Source organism: Sinohyriopsis cumingii, chromosome 4 (genome assembly GCF_028554795.1).
Source record: "Sinohyriopsis cumingii isolate HCF-2022 chromosome 4, ASM2855479v2, whole genome shotgun sequence".
NCBI classification, from domain to species: domain Eukaryota; kingdom Metazoa; phylum Mollusca; class Bivalvia; order Unionida; family Unionidae; genus Sinohyriopsis; species Sinohyriopsis cumingii.
This window is the reverse complement of record NC_142964.1, coordinates 46,188,687-46,194,917: the sequence shown is the minus strand read 5'-3', so window position 1 is coordinate 46,194,917 and position 6,231 is coordinate 46,188,687.

Here is a 6,231-nt window from a genome sequence, read left to right as displayed (position 1 = left end):
CAGTCGTTCCAAGAAAAAGAGGCGTCAACAAAGGGGAGGATTCCTTGGCGATTTTCGGAAAAACATTGTCACCTTTATGACAAAGCGATAGTCCCAGAAAAAAAAGATAAAAGGGTGTGCGTTAAGTCATCGACGTTAGTGTCTGTTCGGTGAATGTCCCGGAACCCACAAGCAAAAATGTCACCCTCCAGAAAACCCCAAGGAAAAAAAAGGAAAGGACTGCCACCACGTTTAGCCAAACATGGGGACCTGTTATCTGTCCTGTCCAAAGCTTCTCCACCCCTACGAAAAAAACTCATTCAAACGGCCTCCAAAGAGGTCATCGATACCGTGTGCGAATGTTGTTTGAACGTTTTGAAAGGCACGATCCCTTTGTCCAAACACCAGAAACAATGCTTAGGCAAACATCGTCACGTTCTTCGGAAAATGGTTCAAAAGAAAATTCCCATTCGTCAAAAAAAGAAGATGTTGGTCCAACGTGGAGGCATTTTACCTCTCTTGTTAGGCCCCATACTAAAAGGAGTCTTGGGAACCATGTTGGGAGGACTGATGGGAGCAAGATAAAAAGGCCTTCGGAAGTCCCAAGATCTCAGAATTCATCCCTGACAACCCCATGGAAGGACGAAAACTAGCTTTAGTACCTTACAAACGATGGATGGAATACCATCGGTGGCAAGAACAACGCACCCCGCATTTACCTCCCAATCCCAATTTGAGCGAAATGTCCCAGTTACAACACGAATTGCAGTCCTTGATGGATCGCCAAGATTTGTCCGAAACAGAAAAATCGCAAAAGTACGGTCAACTCTTGCAACGATTGCAACTCTTTCACCAGAAAGCTTTAGACGAAACAGCTCTACCCACTCTGAAAGATTTTAAGACCTTGATGAAAAGTCCAGCACCATCACCAGTACCAGTACCAGTACCAGTACCAGTGGTCAAGACAGAAAAAGGAGAAGAAGAAGAGGAAGGGTTTCTAACTCCACCAGAAAAAGTACGCAAGTTAACAACACCACCTACCTCCAGAATTGGATGGATTAAAAAGATGATGGCCACCCCTTCTTCATCACAAGAGAAAAAGAAAGTGAAGACAGAAGTGAAACAAGAACAGATATCCCCTGCACAGACATCCTCCTCCTCTTCGACACCTATTGCTGGTCGCACACGCAAAGCCTTGCAATCCAAGAAAATACCCCAAGAGAAAAAGAGTAGATCTTCCAAGAGTGGGTGCCTTATTAACACATCAACCAACACAAAAAATGGAAAAAGTCTTAGCCAGCATTTACTACGATCCCTCCCATCCTGCAGGTTACGCAGGAGTTCAAAAATTGTATCGTGCTGCCAAAACTCGACTGAAAAGTCTCCGTTTACCTCAAGTGCAACGATGGTTACAAGAACAAGCTACCTACACTTTACACAAACCCATTCGACGCAAGTTTGCCAGAAGTCGCACCCGAGTGGAAGGCATCGATCATCAATGGCAAGCCGATTTAGCCGATGTCTCTCATTTGGCCAGCTACAATCGCGGCTACAAATATTTGTTTTGTGTCATCGACGTCTTTTCCAAATTTGCCTGGGTCGTGCCCTTGACTTCCAAATCGAGCAGCGAGTTAGTGCGAGCCCTGCAACGGGTGTTGAAACAAAGCGGTCGTCGTCCTCTTCGATGGCAAACGGACAAAGGCACCGAATTTCTGAACCAAGCTTTCCAAAAAGAATTAAAGAAACGTGACATTCATTTTTTTACCACCGAGAATCCCGAAACCAAAGCCAGTATCGTGGAACGTTTTCAACGTACTTTGAAAGAACGCATGTGGAAATATTTTACGCATCACCACACTCTGAAGTACATCGATATCTTACCGGACCTGGTGCAAGCGTACAACCAATCTTACCATCGAAGCATCGGACGTGCCCCGCAAGACGTGACTCCCGACAACGAAGTGCTGGTGTTCGAGCGCCTGTTCGGTACGTCCCCGACGAGGGCTGTCCCCAAGAAAAGTGGAGAGTTGACCGTGGGAGATTGGGTGCGCATTGGCAAAACCAAACGCACTTTCGACAAAGGTTACTTACCTAACTGGACGACCGAACTGTTTCGCGTCACTGGACGAGTACATGGCCGTCATCCTGCCGTCTATAAATTGGAAGACATGAACGGAGAAGTACTCAAAGGAACGTTTTATTTGCCCGAGTTACAACGTGTCACCAAAAAAGAAGACGACGTGTACGACATCGAAAGCATTCTCGAACGCAGAACCCGTAAAGTGGGCAAACGACGTGTCAAAGAAGTCAAAGTACGTTGGAAAGGATATCCACCCAGTTTCGATTCTTGGATCGACGCTTCGCAAGTCATCGACTATAAAAAGAAGAAGTGACCATCATGCCCTTTCACATAGCAGCAGACGCAGCTACGTCGACCAGTCCTTCTTCCCCTAGTTCTTCTGTGCAAGATTTACAAAAACAACCCTTGTGGGTGTGGTGTGGAGAACGTGTGCCTAAAACGCAAATCGTCTTTTTCTGCCAAATCTTCGTGGTGTATTGTGTCATCGGGGCAGCCATCGCCAATTTGAGTTTGCAACAAGGAGACAAACAATTGTGGACCATTTTATTGAGCAGTTGCATCGGTTACCTGCTTCCCAATCCCTCCCTGAAATTCTCCTCGAACGGGAACGTTGTGTCCAGTGCCAGTGCCAGTCACCAGTCCAACCACAATCAGAACCCCATTTTGGGCGGAGACACACCTCTGACATCCACTAATATTCCCTCGGACAGCCACAGAACTCTGGAATTATGAGTCACCAAAACCAATTTTACTTAACCTTACCCAGTGACAGTTCCATGGAGGTGTTTCCCAACAACACGTTGTGCTGTTACACGGCCAAATTACCTCAAGCCATCCCCTTAGATCACGAAGCCCATTGGGAAGTGGCTTTAGTAGAAATGATTCACCCGACCCAAGTCCTCAATGTCCTTCCCAATCAAAATAAATTTGATGTGGAAGTTCATGACGAACAAATGCAACAGTACTTGGATACCCATGGCAAATATGACAAGAAAACCCGTAACACACAAAATCCAAAGTGGACCACCTATCACTTGTTCATTCCCCCAGGCTATTATTTTAGTGGTCAACATTTGGTCAGCACCATAGCCACCAGGTTTAATGGTGTGTTTCTGAAAGCTTTGGAAAGTGTCAAAAAAAGTGTCACCCTGGAGTACCACAAAACAGCTCGTCGCTTCCTGATAAAATTTCCTGAGGGGCCTAAAATCATGTCTTTCTTATTTTGTCCTGAATTGTTTGACATGTTGGGCGGGGACATGGAGATGAAGAAGAAAGTAGAACAACAAAAAGGCGAATTACTAGTCATTTCTGACAACGATACTTTTGCCAAGTATTTTCGTACCCCGGTAGAACTGAACCAAGGACTGAATTTGATGTTCGTGTACTCCGATGTGGTGGAATACAACGTGGTGGGACACACCTCCGTACCGTTACTGCGTGTCATTCCTTTCAAAGTGGATTCTGCCGCAAACGCTGACGAGGAAGGTGGAAACACTTACCACGTCCACCGCGAATTTGTCCATCCTCACTATTTGCCGGTCAGCAAGTCGTATTTGGACACGGTCAACATTACTATAAAAGGAGATTTGGGACAAAATATTCCATTCACCAAAGGAAAAGTCACGGTGAAACTCCATTTTCGAAAACGGTTCTCTCACGATTCGTAAGTAAGTCATGTATCCAGTGTACCGAGGGGTGGCTCGACAGCGAGGACACGGTTTAGGAGACATGTTAAAATCGGCCTTTCGTTCGGTGGCCCCGGTGTTGAAACCGATGGTGACACGCGGATTGCACGCCTTGAAAGATGCGGCACTGACGCAAGGCAAAGAATTTCTCCAAAATGTCATCATCGACAAACAAAACCCTAAAGAAGCCTTCATGAGGGCAGGCAAAAATGTCTTGCTGCAAACGGGTAAAGACATTTTGGGCCGACGAGACACACCTATAAATGCCCTGCACGATACCGAGTCAAGCATTCAGCAAGGACAAGGCAGAAAGAGACGAAGAAGAAAACACCCCTTCACCAGACTTCAAGCGAGAAAGGCCAAGAAAAGAAGAACCGTACGAGACTTAGACGTTTTCGATTATTGAGAAAAGAGACAAAAAATGATGCACCGAGAGTCTTGCGCTTGTTCCAAGACGGAACTGGATCTGTTTGCCATGCCCCCCACCATGATGACGATGCAAGAATCCCAATGGGTGGAATTTCACCCCGTCTCCTCATTGACAGCCTCAGCTCCCATCGAGTTTGAAATCAAAGGACAGCCCGAAGATTACATCGATCTGAATAGCAGTTACTTGTACTTGAAAGTCAAACTTGTCGATGAGGACAATTCAACCCTAGATGGCGATGAGGTAATAGCTCCCGTCAACAATTTCATGCATTCCTTGTTTAGCGGAGTGGACTTGTACTTGAACAACAAACTGGTCAGCAGCAGCATGGATACTTACCCTTATCGAGCGTACCTGGAAAATCTCTTGACGTACGGAATAGACGCCAAGAACACTCATCTCAATGCCTGTGTGGTATGGGAAGCTGACGAAGCTGATAAGTTTGAAAATTTCTAAACTGATGAAAAAAAAGAAAACAATGACGGATTTGTAGAACGAAGAGACAAAATCAAAAACGGACAAAGTTTAGAACTAATGGATCGTTTGCATTTGGACATGTGGTTGCAAGAGAAATATTTGCTGAACGGGGTGAATGTCCGCCTGAGACTGAATCGGAGCAGTGCCGCTTTCCATTTGATAGGTACTACTGTTTGCAAAACTGTCATCGAGGAAGCCAGACTCTACGTACGTCGTGTGGAAGTGTTACCTAAAGTGGGAAACGACATCAGTCAAACGTTGAGCAGAACGACAGCCAAGTATCCCATACGACGCGTGGAAGTGAAAACCTTCACCATTCCCAAGGGACAACGATCCATGATCGAAGATCATCTGTTCCAAGGACAGCTACCCAAGCGTTTGATCGTTGGTATCGTCGAAAATGAAGCCTTCAACGGAGCTTTGGCTAAAAATCCTTTCTACTTTCAACACTTTGGCGTGTCCAAGATCGAAGTCAGTCGCGATGGCAAGACCTTGTGTACCCGACCCTTTGAGCCTGACTTTGAGAAGAAGAATTACTTGAGATCGTACTTGTCCCTGTACGAAGCCACCGGTCAGTTAGGAACCAACACCAGTCACGGTATTACGTACGAGGATTATGTAGGAGGCTATGCTTTGTGGGCTTTCGATTTCACTCCAGACCAAGGCAGCGACGAGGGACATTTCCACCCTATAAAATCAGGCCAGATTCGTGTGGAAATTCAGTTTGCAAACCGAGACCCTGATGTAACGGTGAACGTCATCCTGTATGCAGAATTCGATAATACCATAGAAATCAACAGTTTGAGAGAAGTCATCCTAGATTACTAGAAAGCCATGGAAGACTGTTGTCCCTCTTTACCTAGTGAAGAAACTTTGGAGATGGAATGTAAGGAGACCGTGGAAGGAGAAGAAGATATCATGATGAAGTCGAGATGGCCAGAACAAGAAGCCCATTTAGTCTCCTGTTTTGCCAAACACTTGGTCGACAAAATAACAGAATTGATTAAGAAAAATTGCTATGGATGTCAAAACGATCATCCCAGTCAAATTCAACACGATAAATGCCTGATGTTGAGTCAAGAAGAAAAATTGGACGAGTATCTGGACGAAGCTTGGAGTCTCATCTCGAACGAAGACGTGTTGCACCAGTGGTATAAAGACTTGCGTGAACATTCTTGTCCAGCATTAACCACTCAAGAGATCCATCGCATCGAAGCTCTCCTGAATCAGAGTGAGGAAACAGAACGAATAACCGTTTATTCGTCAGACATTTTCAAGCAAAAAGTCAGGATCGAATTGACCACTTATTATTACCTGTGAAGAAGAAAACAAACACAAAAAACAATGGATACCTGGGAACTTTATTACCTTTTGAACCACAGTTCGTATACGTCTTCTTGGAATCCTGTCGTCTGTGCTAAAGATGAACTCCCTCATCGCAAACCTAAAGACCATCAAGCTTACGTGATCAACACGGACGATAGTCATCTCCCAGGAACCCACTGGGTAGCCGTCTACTTTCCTCAAGAAGGCTGTGTGGAATATTTCGATTCGTACGGATTGCCCCCTTTGGAAGACGATAT